General features: G+C 43.2%; 1 protein-coding gene across 2 annotated transcripts in view; it reads right to left on the bottom strand.

Annotated features, from left to right (window-relative positions):
- CPVL (carboxypeptidase vitellogenic like) overlaps positions 1-7973 on the bottom strand; it is a 133575-nt gene extending 125602 nt beyond the window's left edge. The window contains exon 1 of one of the 2 annotated variants that reach the window (XM_045495181.1): positions 7575-7973. The gene's annotated coding sequence lies outside the window, so the exon portion shown is untranslated. The remainder of the gene's footprint in view (positions 1-7574) is intronic. The other variant, XM_045495180.1, reaches the window with a different exon arrangement.
- Between the last annotated feature and the right edge of the window lie 6777 nt (positions 7974-14750).

Genomic DNA, 14750 nt, shown 5'->3' on the forward strand with positions numbered 1-14750 from the left:
ACGTAAGTGATGAATCACTAGGTTCTGCTTCGGAAACCAATACCACGCTGCATGTTAACTAACTTGAATTTAAATAAATATTTTTTAAAAAAGAAAAGAAAATGAAAGCAGGGTAACAGTTTCGGGAGTGATGGGTGGAGGAGTGGTATTATTTTATATCAGATGGTCAGGGAGGGTCCCTGTGAGGAGGTGACCTGTGAGCAGATCTGAAGGACATGAGTGACTTCTGGGTGAAGATCCGGGGAGAAGAGAGTTCCTGGCTGGAGATCAGTGATTACAAGGGCCCTATAACAGGAGGCCAGGAGGCCAGAAACTAGTATGGCTGGAATCTGGGGAGTGAAGGGGAAAGGACAAAGCGGGGCCAGGTATCCGATCATTCGGGGTGCTGAAGCCAATATGTGTTCCAGAGGCTCAGTTCTCCCCAGCCCTGAGGCTTCCACCAGTGGTGAGGCCGGCCTCATGCCCGCTTCTTGTTCATTCCCAGGACGGCGGGGCGAGAGGTGGAAAGGTTTATCTGATGGATAAATATGGGTAGTAAACTGGGCATGCTGGGCTCAACTCCCGATGTCCTCACAGGGAACGGTGTTATTCTCTCTGCACCCAGTCTGGACTTGTAAATTGTTGGGCAAATCTGCTCAACCCTGGGCTTCGGCAGTAGGAGGTTTATTTGCCCAGAACTAAGAGTTGCAACCCAACCCAGTTTCGGTAATAAAAATGCTATTTCACTCTCCACCTGCCTTGCTCTTTTGTCTTCTCCATTTCTCCAGAACTCAGGTGAGGGAAAGGAGTTTGCCATTCTGAGCGCTCCCTCAGAGACCCCAGGAGAATGGAAGTTGGACTTTCTTCTAAGTGTAACAGGCTGGAATTTTTTTCCCACTACACCCCACTGCGAACTTTCCATCATATATATAATTGGAGCAAGGCATCCTTAACAGTATGAGCTTCACACACATATTCAGAATCTGAAGTCACATACACTCTGGCTTGCCCACACCAGCCCTGGAAAGGTATGGGAAATGATCGACTGAAATGATTTTTAAAACTCAAACCAGCCCAAATACCTTCATACAGGTAACCAAAGGGCAACAAAGTCATGGACCATAGCAAGAACAAATAAATACAGAACTAAACCTCCTCATTAAGTATTTTAAAATCAAATGTGCATAGTATCCAAAGTGGACACCCTAGAAAAAGCCCACAGATTTGTTCATCTGGTCCTTGAGCCATGGAAACACCCTCTATAATTACCCCTATAGTTTCTGAAGGAAAAACAACAAAAAAAACCACAACAACCAAAAAACAAAGACAAAAAAACAACAACGTATTTTCACCCTCTTACTTGCTGCTTTCTCACTTTTTTCCACACCATCCCCAGGCATTAATGATCTCCATATACCCAATTCAAAGGTCTTTGTCTCAGTTGCTTTCTCTGACACATTTGTCATTACCACCTTGGTAAATCTGCCATGGCCTTGCCTTTTGTGATGTGTGTTTCAGGATCTTCTAGAATATTTTCCTTCATGTTTCCCTCTTCCTCTGCCTTGCCCCTAAATGTTAGGTTTCCCAGGAGTTTATCCTTGGTCCATAGCTTATCTTCCTCCACACGTTCTCTCCAGGGTGGGCCCATCACTCCAAGTAGACCTTCCATTGACCCCACTCAAATAACCACTCTTCTCCAAAGCTGCAGACTCACCCACCCAGCTGTCTGCTGAACATTTTCAACCGATGCCCCATGGGCATATTAAACTCAACTTGTCAAAATGGAACCTAACCCTTCTGGGAAGGCACAGTGAATTGAGCACATGTGTTTATTTCTGCTCCCTCATTAAACCACTCTAAAGTGAAAGTGAAGACATTTTTTTTAAAGGCATACATCCCATGGCTGAAGAAAACAGCAAATATGGCTGATCAAAATTTTGTTGTTGCTGTTAGATGGAAAGTGAACAGATAGTCTGCAGAGAGAGAAAGCAGAATATCAATGAGAAACAAGCTAATTCATGTCACAAAACCACAGAAAGGCAAAGGGTAGGTGCCTTCTGTAGAAGGCAAAGGGGGGGGGGGGTTGGTGTGGCGCTGAAAACGGAGGGATAGATGAAAATCTGTCACAGTGGGTAGAGCCTCAGATCCCTTGCAGAGGAAGAGACTCATGCTGCAGAATTTATTTATTTGTTCTTTGAGATTTATTCTTTGAGCGATTAAACCATAGAAACTCTAGATTTGAGAATATGAAATACAGTCAAAGCTGGGGAAGAGGTATCCAATTGAAAAATAAGAGAAAATCTACACACTGATATGCCTCTGGTCCTTCAAACACTCATCTTTAAGAAAGCTGGCAGCCAGCACTATATGCCTCTATCCCTCACTCTATTTAGGAGACTAAAGGATTCTTCTCTGGAATACCTGAATCCACTGAAAGATAGACACACACACACACACACACACACACACACACACACACACACATACTAACATGTCCTCCAATAAAATCTCCTGGACCTCATCAATCAATACCAAGGAGCCAGTGGATGGCTGACAAATCCCTTCAACACAACAGAGCTTCCAACCAACAACTTGGTTTCTCCCACTTAATATGAAACTAGAATCAAAGAAGCACTGGAAATTGGAAGAAAGCCTTTGATTTGAAAGAAAAAGCAAAAGAAATTACTTGAAGGAAAAACAAACTAGAAGAAACAAAAACACAAAGAGTAGAATGAATAATGCTTCAATATATATATAGATAGATAGATATATAGATAGATATACATCTATCTATCTAGATATACATCTATCTATCTATCTATATATATATATATATTGAAGCATTATATTGATACATCTATCTATCTATACACATATACATCTTTAAGAAGATAAGAGAAGATCTTCCATTCATTAAATAAAAGAATACTGCCTTAAAAAGAAATGAAGGACAAGAACATGTTCCTGAAAACCAAAAAGGTGGTAGCAATTTTAAGATTTTGATGAAAGAGTGGGACAATAAAGACACATAAGTCTCCTAGAAAATACCACTAAAAGAGAAAAGGGGGTTAAAAATAGGAGAAAAAAAGATAATTAAGATATTGGTTCTGGAAGACCAAAAGCCGACTAATGGGAGTTCCAGAAAAAGAAGTAAGACACAATACAGGGGAGGAAATTATGGAAGAGATAACACAAAAATATTTAGCAGGGATATAGACATGCCTCCCAGATATAAAGGGACCCACCAAGTTCCTGGATCAAAGAATGAGAAGACACAGAACACACTCCAGAAATAAAGAGGCTGTCATTAAGCTTCCAGAGAGAGAGAAAGAGATATCACAACAGAGAACCAGGAACCAAGATGGCACTGAGCTTTTCAATGGCAGCTAAAAGATGCTGGGGAAACGTGCCTCCAAAATACGAAGAGGAAAATGATCTTCACATTAGGACTGCACACTCAGCCAAACTATCAAACAAATATAAGGATAAATTAAGAAAATCTTCAGGTGGACATAAGGTTTCCAAAAATTGATTCTTAACATACCACTACTCAGGAAGCTACTGGTAGATGGGTTCCACCAAAAGAAGGAAGAAAACCAAGAAAGAGAAAGATGTTAAGGTCTCACTCGTAGGGGAGCTAATGCAGAAGAGAAAACCCAGGAGGACAGCTATGCCTGAAGAGCCACCAGTCCACCAGTGCAGTTTGGAACAGTAAGACCAGTGTTTTGGTTGTTTTTTTCACCTACATACATGAACTATGTGGACAGAAATCATTAAGAACTCAAAAACTACACTTAGTATCTTCTCTAAACATGTCCCTACTTCCCTATTTTTCTGTCTTGGTTAGAAGTACTTTCAAAGTGCTAATGTCTTAAATTTTAACCATATCCATCAGTTAAGCTGAAAGTCTGATCAAAAGGGGGGGATTGTTAAAAAGAAAACTACAGGCCCACAAGGGCTTCACTTAGGCCAAGTCCCCAAACCAAGGCTTAATACATAGTCTAACTTCGGTTCCAACCTCCCCCAGAAACGCAGTCTGAACCAGTCAGTCAGGTATTTTCTGATGAGTACCTGTGAGTCTGCCACATGGGAGGGGCCCTCTCTGTCCCCCTTGGGAAGATGAGGTCATCTGCATGATAAGACCCCTTGCTGTCCCCCCCTACAAGAAAGGTGAAAGATCCTTTTCTTTTGCTAATAACTTTCTTTTTACAACTTCTCAGAAATCCCCTCCACTTTCTAGATGGAATGCTAACCAATTCACAACTTAATAAAGCCAATTAGATCTTTAAAAAAAATTGTTTAGGTTTATTTATTTATTTGGGGGGGCAGAGGGGCAGAGAGAGAGGGAGAGAGAGAATCCCCAGCAGGTTCTGCACTGTCAGGACAGAGCCCAACGTGGGGCTCAAACTCATGAACTGTGAGATCATGACCTGAACCAAAATCAAGACTTGGTTGCTCAACTGACTGAGCCACCCAGGTGCCCCAGAGCCAATTCTATCTTTTTTAAAAAAAAAAAAAAAAGGAAAGAAAAGAAAAAAATACTCTCAAAGCACTGAAGCTAGAAACCCCAGCTTCTTTCTGGATTTATCTGTCTCCTCGCTGCCTTCTCACAGCCAAACAATCGCCAACTGAATCCCTTAGCTGTTTTTCAAATTTGCCCTCTCCTCACCAGCGCTACTCCCATGTCTTAATCTAGGTCCTTAACATGACTTGCCTGGACCATTGTAAATCTCCACGCTGATTCCTGACCCTGACCTTAACTCCGAGTCTGGTGAATTTCCCCACACTCTTCACTTGCGTTTGTCTTTCTCATTTTGTTGGGCCAAGGGTTTTACACCTTTTCAAACTATATTGCATGGCAGTAGATAATGAACACATAGGCAAGATCTCAGCATAAAGTAGGAAGTGGGTAAACAGCGGGATGGAGAAGTCAACAGAGAGCAATTGCAGACAGCCTTGAAGATGTGTCCAGAGCCTCCGTCTTCTAGTGACCAGGTACGGAGGGCCCTACATTTTGAAAAGCATATTATGGCCACAGTGTGAGGATGGATTTAAATGAAAAGACAGAAGGCACAGATACAAGTGAATACACTTTACTGTAATCCAGAGTTAAGATGATGGAGCCTAAACAGGTAAGGGCAGTGGTAATAGTGTGGACAGGGCCGACTTAAAAATAATTAGAAGGTAAAATTAGCAGGACCTTGGGAGAGATGAAATATTATATGTTGAAATAGAACAGAATCTAGGATGATTCCCAGATCTGACTTAAATGGCTGGGCAGATGGTGGTGTCATTAACTAAGATCTCTCACTACTTGATTCTGCCATGAATTTAACTAGCATTAGTGCATTAATGTGCGTGCGTGTGTGTGTGTGTGTGTGTGTGTGTGTGTGTGTGTAGGGATGAGTGGAAAATCAGACCCCTGAGAAATTGAAAATCAGCCCTGCTGGTAATCACATTACGATGCTCCCAACACAACAGTGACAATGTTTCTACATGCCCAAGGCCATACTGCAGCTGTAAAATGACTGTCAATCCTTTCTTCTGGGTAGTTACTGCTCTCTTAGCCCTGTGTCCCCCAGCCCCGCTTTGTTCCTCCACCTCCTGAACCAAGACCTCTGAGACAGTCATTTGCTGAACTGCCTTGAATGCCTCCCACCCCCGCTTCCCTGATCCCTCCCTTGCCTCACTCGGCCCAAGGCCAAACCTTTCAGAAGCCTCTCCCTCTATCCCAACCTCTTCGTGATATGTTCTCCTTTGCTGCAGGTAAGCAAATACAACTAATTTTGTGTCCTTATAAATGAAGTTAGAGAAACCATAAAATCGAGAGGGAAGAGACCATAAAGGTAGAACCTAAGCGGGCAGCTGAGGGCTCTGTATATTATTCTGTGACAAGAAAGCAAGCATCTGCCACAATTCCTGAATATACAATGTTCGATTATGAAATTTTTCAGAAAAGCTGAAGCAATTTCACAACTTTAGGTAGGTGTACCCTACCTAAATTCTGTTGTCATTCAACTGGTATTGATTCAGTGCCTTCTATTTGCCGGGAGCTATGCTTACCTGTAAAGACATAAAAGCCGGAGTAATGTTAGGGAACAAGGAAGGGTTTGATTTGACCGGAGCAGAGTTTGTGAAGGGGTCAGGTGACTTTGGTCTGCGCAGTTACGTTGGGAGTCACATGGAGGACACTGAATTTCATGGCTGGAAGTTTATACTTCATCCTGGCTGCAGTCAGGAGCCATTGAAGGCATTTAAGGAGGGGAGTGTCTTGTGCTTTAGAAAGCTCATTCTAGGGGCTCAGCTGGTTGAGCATCCAACTCTAGATCTAGGCTCAGGTCTTGACCTCAGGGTTGTGAGTTTGAGTTCCGAGTTGAGCCCCACATTGAGCTCCACACTGGGTGCGGAGTCTACTTAAAAAAAAAAAAAAAAAAAAAGCTCATTCTAGCATCAGTGTTAGGCTAGAGTGGAGAGGACCTAAAGTCTGAGAGCTAAGTTAAAGGTCTTCACACATGTCCTGGGACAAGTAAAGTCGTTAAACTGTGAACAGAATGGATTGCAGAGTCAGAAAAAGGAGAATCAAACCATATAATTACACAAAGATACGTCTAGGCGTCTTTTTGAAAGATAAGTAATAGGATATTGAATCCCAAAAGGGAAAGGTCCAGGATACCTACATACATCTTTTGGCCTGGAAATAACCCCAATAATTTGAAAGCAGCCACGAATTAGAATCGGACTATGGAGAAAAGGTTAAGAGATAAGACCCAAGGATATTGGAAATATGCTAAGAATTTGCTTTTTCAGGCCAATAGATCTAAGGACCTAAAAAGTTATCCCCTCCCCTCCTTATCTTACTCCCCAGGTTCTGGTTTAAAGCAATGAAAGAAAAGCATGTGGTTTCACATACAATGCTATACCTGCAGTATCTCCAAGGGAGAGGAATCTCAGTAATCTGGGTTCAGTTCAGTTACGCTTAGCATTTGGGCCTTATGACAAAGCACTTGATCACTGTCCTGATGAATTCAATCCATTATGGCTTAAATCTTTGAACTTGCAAATATATAGCATAAAAGTTTAAACTCCATTCCTGGTTCTGGCCAAGAAGGTACAGTTTTCAGCATTCTGTCCAGCTTACCCTCTCCCAAGTCTATATAGATATTAATGAGTCATTTTTCCAAGAGTACCTTCCTAATTATGAGAAACCTCCCTACATCAGTTCTTTTAAATGTTCTTAGTTCTGTCCATGAAAACCCCACATTATTAAACCCCTGGGAATGCTACACTGAAATAATCATGTTTGCTCTTTGAAATGAACTTGCATTTGGGGCACCTAGGCAGCTCAGTCAGGTCAGCGTCTGACTCTTGTTTTCAGCTCAGGTCCTGATCTCACGGTTGGTGGGTTTGAGCCCTGTGTTGGGCTCTACGCTGACAGAGTGAAGCCTATTTGGGATTCTCTCTCTCCCTCTCTCTCTCTCTCTCTCTGTCCTTCCCTTGCTCGTGCACACACACACACACACACACACACACACTCAAAATAAATCATTAAACTTTTAAAAAATGAACTATACTTCTTATTAAGAATGGGCCATTACCTTGGGAATTTCGGTGCTAATAAAGGAGTATCCGATGTTATCTGAGGCAGTAACTAAGCTCTCCTCTTACTATCTTGATTCGGTGCATACCAGGGTGGTATTCAACACTCAGTCTTCCCTCTGACAAATCATATGCCTTCCGAAACAAAAACAAAGTCATTAGCAAATACTGTCATGCTGTTTGCTTCTTGTTTTTCTTTTCTCAAGGGGAGTGAACTGGTAAGCCCTGCGGACTTTCCAGATAACTCTTCTAAGTCATTTGAAGTACCTGTCAGTCAAAACCCACTTATTTCTCGGACTATAAAGTCAGCGCAGGAGAACCCCCCACTATAAACTGGTTTATAAGATGGACTCATATATATTGTGAGACCAATTTTGCCCCTCGAAAAAAAAATAAATAAATAAAAAAGAATGCAACAGCTTCTTGCTAAGAACACTTTCATTACAATACAAAGGGTTTCCACTGGACTTAGATTAACCTGGAGTACAAATCTAGAAAGCCCCATCAGCCAAAGGGTCTTGACAACTGTACAGACTTTCACATGCCAACAAAGCCAGCATGATCCACTTTACCAAAAGTGTAAAAGTTCCTATTTGGAACAACTTTCTTTCTTAAAAGTTATTTTTCAAGTTAGCAAAACACATTCTAGTTAGATGGTTTTTTTCTTCTTCTTTACATCTCTTTTTACTCATCTCACACCCAAAATAGTAAAAAGTTAGTTGTACATTTAAGTGGAGGAGAAAAAAATAAGTGTCTTTAAAATGGGGAGACTGAGGCTTAATAAACTTAAAACCTTTGCTGAAGGCACCAACTAACAAAACGCATCGGTGGGATTAAATCCAAAATTTACCAAAGCCTATTTTTTCCCACGAAGCGAAGCTGTCCTCAAAGGTACTGGATGCTTCCCACTGGCTTCTAGGAACTTCCCTGCGAGTACTGAATGCACTTGGCCAGGAGCTCGTCCAGCTGTCCTATGCCCCTGGTTTTCTCCTAATCCTATAGTCCATGTCTTTCCCCTGCTTTCCTTCCCTCTATCAGGCTAAATCTCCTTTTGTGGGATGCTCAGATCAAAGGCATTTCCCTCTTCCAAAGCACCCACGAAGTCAAAACATCCCAAAGAGACGTCTTGAGGGAGGCAAGGATGTGCCCCCACTTTGCGCCAAGAGTGTCCCACACCTTCGCGCGTCCCTGGGAGGCTCCTCAACTGGGAGGTTTCCTGGCCTGGAAGAGGCCTGCGTGCAAAGGCTTCGGTGGTGCCAGGGGCCTTCTGGAATGTTCCCCGGGGGCCGGGCGCACCCAGAGCCAAGTGCAAAGCATCCCCAGTTCCCCAACCTGGAAACTCCGGAAACTCCAAGCAGGGCAAGATGACGCTACCTCCCTTCTTGAGCACAGGGCTCCTGAGATACCTGCCCCGCGCTCCCTGAGTCTCTGGGACACTGTGAGGACCCACTGCACCGCGCCACACTCACCGGAGCCAGCAGGTCCCCCGCAGCGGTGAGGAGGCGGGGAGAAGTGAGGCACCCCGCCCCTCGCCCCTGCAGTCACGACTACCTTGCGGGACGCCAGCTGCTGGGCGCTCCTCTCGGTGGCCCACGTGATCTAGAACTTTGGCGCCAAAGGTAGGTCCCCACCCCCCCCACCTCCCCCGGCCTCCGCGACCTGGCGGCACCGGGGAGCTCTCCATCCTGGAAGAAGCAAGCACCCCCAGAGTGGAATCCGGAAAGGTAACAGAGAAAGGTCGGCTGCGGTGCAACTCTGGTGTGTTTCTTCCTTTGTGTGTTTTGATTTTCCCGCCTACTGTTTTAAAGCTGCTATCAGAATTCAAACACTGTATTTAGAAATTATTCCCCACCCTGGTGTTTGCAACCCCGGTGCTTGCAAGCCTCGTGCTTGCATCTGGAAACCAAGTGGTGTTTTACTGCCACTGTTTAAAAAGTCCACTTGCATTCATCCGTGGTCCGCATTCCAGTCACACTGATTCTAGGAGCTCTCAGAACAGCAACATGGAGTCAGGTGGTTTTCGGCGGTGTGGGGTGGGAATCTTACGGCAACCTGATGAGTTCTGTACTAAGATTATCCCCATTTTGCAAGCGGGAAGTGGAGACTTAAGAGAAGTCAGGTATCCTGTTCAGGGTCACATCGCCTGTAAGTGACATCAGTAGGTATTTTTAACCCATGCCGCCCCAGGTACTGGGCACTGAGCCAGACACTGGGGGAAGAGAGAGAGAGAGAGAGAGAGAGACTAAATCGGTAAGGAGATTACAAGAGCAAGGTAAGACAAAATGCAGGAATGTCATCGTTCCCACCTCAGAGTGTCCCCAAATGCCCTGTGGTTCAGAGATGGTTATTTAGAGCACCCCAGCAGGCCACCTGGCTTTGAATTCTGGCTCTGCTACTTAGCTACTAGTTCTGATCCATTGATTGATTGATTGATTGATTGATTATCAAGTTAGCTAACATACAGTATATACAGTGTAGTCTTGGCTTTGGGAGTAGAGTCCCGTGATTTATCACTTCCATACAACACCCAGTGCTCATCCCAACAAGTGCCCTCCTCAACGCCCATCACCCATTTTTCCCACCCCCTCAACACCTCCGCCATCAACCTTCAGTCTGTTCCCTGAATTTAAGAGTCTCTCATGGTTTACCTCCCTCCCTGGAACTCAGTTTTCCTTCCCTTATCCCATGGTCTTCTGTTAAGTTTCTCAAATTCCACATATGAGTGAAACATATGACATCTTTCTCTGACTGACTTATATCACTTGCACCAAACAAAGCCACCACACTCCTTTGTGAGGTGATGTGGCCCTTCTTCCCATCAGGAGGTGGAGTCTGTTTTCCATCATCCCATTTAATCGGGGCTGGCTTTGTGCCTAGTTTTGGCCATTAGAAGGTGGGCAAATGCTGTTTGCTTCTCAGAAATCGAAGCACCTTGCAGCTTCTGCTCTGAGGCTGCTGCCTTGGGACCACCAGGCCAAGAAGCCAGTGTGGCTCCTGGAGAGTGAGAGGTCACGTAGAGGAGAACTGAAGGATTCCAGAGGTTTCGGGAGGTATGGATTTGGGGTAGGAGACACACAATGGACTTAATCCCATGGACGCCTCACTCTATGTGGAGAAGTATAGCCAGTCGAGGGCCAGAAGGGGGCCTTCTAAACTGTGGGCCTTAGGATATAAGGACAGCTACTGCCCAAGATGGAACCACTTAAATGAAAACCAAGCTGAATTTTACGGTAAATAGAAAAATGAATCACACTCAAGCATAGTTATTCAAAATCAGGGTGTCGCCAAAGTGTTACTGGAGTTTTAACGACTTCAGAGGTATAAATTGCTACAACGTACGAAAACATCATTTCAAAGTTTAACTAAATGTATTTTACACTTATTTAGTTTTGTGAATTTTGAGTACCACGGTTTTTTTCGGTTTTAATTTTTGTTTCAGTTCCCCCGAGTGAAAAATGGCATACATTGATTCAAAGGGGGAAAAAATGACATCTATTAAAATGATTAAAAGCCAAATAATAGAGCCAAAAGAAGTAAACTTCCAAATGACAGTTTTGTAAGTTTGTGGCATTTATACTTCTGAAGCTATTAAAGTTTAAAACTGCACTAACATATTTGAAGCACCCCGTATCTGTGGTGTGTAAGGTTTTGTACTAGGTACCGAAGCTTAGATTAAACAAAAAGGGGGGAGGGGAATAAAGAAGTGGTCTTCTTTAAGAAACTCGAAGTTTAGTTGGAGGGAGGAACCAGTTAAATTGATCCCATAATACAGTATGATAAGGGCTGTAATTGGGGCCTCTAAAGAGCATTGTAGGTGCAGAGAACAGGGGCCAAGTGACTCTGCCTAAGGGGCCAGGGATATCATTCCTGAGGAGGTGCAATGAAGCTGGGCATGAACAATGAATGGACATTGTGGGGAGAGGGTACCACGTGTGAATCGATGCTGTGTTCTGGGAATGATTAACTGCTCAGGGTCAAATACTGGATGTATTCGGGATGGGTCAGCAGTTGGCTAAAACAGAAATAAGGAAATCAGAGTGGGAAAAGCTTGAATGTCGATCTACAAAGACTGATGTCATTCATATTTGAGGCGACTTTCTTAATGAAATCAACGTAACGAAATAGGTTAGAATAGAATAGAATGGGTTTATTAGTTTCCTCGGGCTGCTATAGCAAAGTACTAAATAACTGCGTGGTTATAAAGAATGGAAATTTATTGTCTCATGGTTCTGAGGACTGAAAGTCTGAGCAAAGGTGTCTGCAGGGCCATGACCCCTCTGAAACCTGTAGGGGAAGGATTTTTCTTCTCTCTTCCAGCTTCTAATAGCACTGGGGTTTATGGCAGAATAATTCCTGCCAGAGGCATCTCTTCATCCGTCTTCAGGGATGTCCTCCCATGTCTCTTTACATTATCTTTCTCTTATGTGCGTCTTTCTCTGTGTCCCAACTTCCCTCTTATATAAGGACACCATCATATTGGATTAGGACCCACCCTAATGACCTTATTTTAATTTCATTACCTCTGTGAAGACCCTATCTCCGAATAAGGCTACATTCTGAGGTATGGGAAGGAGGGGGGGGGTGCGGTGAGGACCTCAGTGTATCTTTTTTGGAGGACACAATTCAATCCAGGAAAATAGGAAAGAAAATAGAGTAAGTCATGCTTTGTGAAACTTTCTTTTTCGGGTACGTGTGTGTGTGTGTGTGTATGTTAGGTCATTGTATTAGTTTCCTTTTGGTAGCACAACAAATTACCACAGAATTAGTGGCTGAAAACAACACATTTATTCCCTTATGGTTCTGAAGTCAGAAGTCTAAAATCAAGGTGGCAGCGGGACTGCATTCCTTCTGGAGGCTTCGCGGAAGAATCTGATTCCCTTCCCTATCTTTTTCATCTTCTAGAAGCTGCCCACATTCTTTGTCTCCTGGCCACTTACTTACATCACTCCAGCCTCTTGCTTCTGTCCTCGTATCTCCTCCTCATTCTGATTTTCCTGGTTCTCTCTTATAAAGATGGTTGTAACCACAGTTGCCCCACCAGATAATCCAGGATAATCTTCTCATCTCAAAATCCTTAACTTAGTCACATTTGCAAAGTCCATCTTGCCATGCAAGTAATATATTCATAGGTTCTGGGGTTTGGGACATGGACATGTCCGGGGAGTATTCAGCCTACAATAGTCATAATGCAAGCTTTATTTATTATATGAGATATCATCAAAATAGCTTGAAAGCCACTGCACTGGAAGTCTAAATTTTGATTAAGATATATTGCTTATTTTCTTATTATGAGCATAATACATGATCATTATAGAAATATGAGGATATACAAAAAGGTCATATAAAATTTTGTTGTGACTCCTTAGAGATAACCAAATGATGTGTTATTTTTGTCTAATCTTTTATCTATGCAAGTATGTTTAAAACAAAATTGGAATCGTATTATATGGTGTTATTTATCGTGCTTTTAGCAGTTAGCATTACATCCCAATTATTTTCACATGCCGTTAATTCGAAAACATAATATCAGTGGCTGTATAATGTTCAATCATACGAATCTACCATAATTTATTCAACCGTTTCCAACATTTGGTCATTTGAGTTGTTTCCAATTTTTCCTTATTATTAATTCACTAAGAAATAGTCTCATATAAATAATTATGTGCATCTAATCATTTCCTTAGGAAAGAAATCTGGAAAGCAGAATTACTGAGTCAGAGGGTCTTTGGAAGGTTATCCAAGTACAAAGAAGAGAACTCTGTTGGCAAAGTAAAGTACATTGCAGGACGGGGGTGTGGATGGAGGTGACAGCCACGGGACCAGACGAGTTGGGAGAGAATAGTACAAATGATCCCTGTAAAAGATGATGAGCCCTGGGGCCAAACTGTGTGTGGTAGTCCCTGTATGAGTTTCCTAGAACCGCCATAAAAAATTATCACAAACTGGGTGGCTTAGAACAATACACATTTATTCTCTCACAGTGCGGGAGAAGTCTGAAATTAAGCTTCTGGCCCGACTGCTCTCCCTCCAGACCTGGGGGAAAATTTGCTGTGGGGGAAAATCTCCTGCCTCTTCCAGCTCCCAGAAATCCTTGATGTTCCTTACCTGGAACCTGCATCTCTCCAATGTCTGCCTCCATCATTATGTGGCTGTTTCTCTGTGTTTCTGCATGCCCTCCTTTTCTTATAAGGATACCAGTCATTGGATTTAGGGATTTACCTCACCTGCAAAGACCCTCTTTCGAAATAAGGTCACGGTCTGAGGTTCTGGGTGGGCATACATTTTGAAGAGAACACCATTCAACCCGCTAGAATCCCTATGGAAAGGAGGGTACAACGGTGAGAGGTATTTAGATGAACTGAGGATATGAGCACAGCTACACGTGGGATGGGCAAAATGGATGAGTCTGTATATTTTCATTAAATAGTACCTACCTTGTCTTTCTTGATATCCATTCTTCAGCAGAGTGTCGCGTCTGGTGAATCTATGCACAGATTTTGTTCGGAAGCCACCCTGCAACAGAGGCGATCATCTGTGCAGGCTGTGCAGGTACAGTTATCAGCAGCATGGCAGAGATGATTTTAGTGCATGTCTTTCCTTAGAGACAAGTGTATTCCTTCTCTTCACTACCCACTAGCATATCTTGGCATAATTGGCCCATTGCTTCTTATCTTTTTTTTTAATGTTTATTTAATTTTGACAGAGAGACAGACAGACAGAGCATGAGTGGGGGAGGAGCAGAGAGAGAGGGAGACACAGAATGCGAAGCGGGCTCCAGGCTCCGAGCTGGCAGCACAGAGCCCGATGCAGGGCTCAAACCCACGGACTGCGAGATCATGACCTGAGCCGAAGTCAGATCCGACTGAGCCACCCAGGCACCCCTTCTTATCCTTTGAGGAGTGTTTCTGTACATTTCTCCCCAAATGACCATAATTGTAATCAGCTTAACAATTGAAGAATCAAAATATGTAACTTGCAGAGGAGAATCAAACTGCTGAAAATAATATTTTTAGCCCTTGTATTGAGTACTCAAAAGTGGGCAAAAGAATGGCTTTACAAAGAAATTGGTTAAACCTTCTTCTCTGATTGTCTTTTCTGAAAGCAGAGATTTAAAATTGTCAGGTTGGTTGGGGCACCTGGGTGGCTCAGTCGGTTAAGCGTCTGACTTCGGCTCA

This window comes from Leopardus geoffroyi, chromosome A2, assembly GCF_018350155.1.
Source record: "Leopardus geoffroyi isolate Oge1 chromosome A2, O.geoffroyi_Oge1_pat1.0, whole genome shotgun sequence".
In the NCBI taxonomy this organism is placed as follows: domain Eukaryota; kingdom Metazoa; phylum Chordata; class Mammalia; order Carnivora; family Felidae; genus Leopardus; species Leopardus geoffroyi.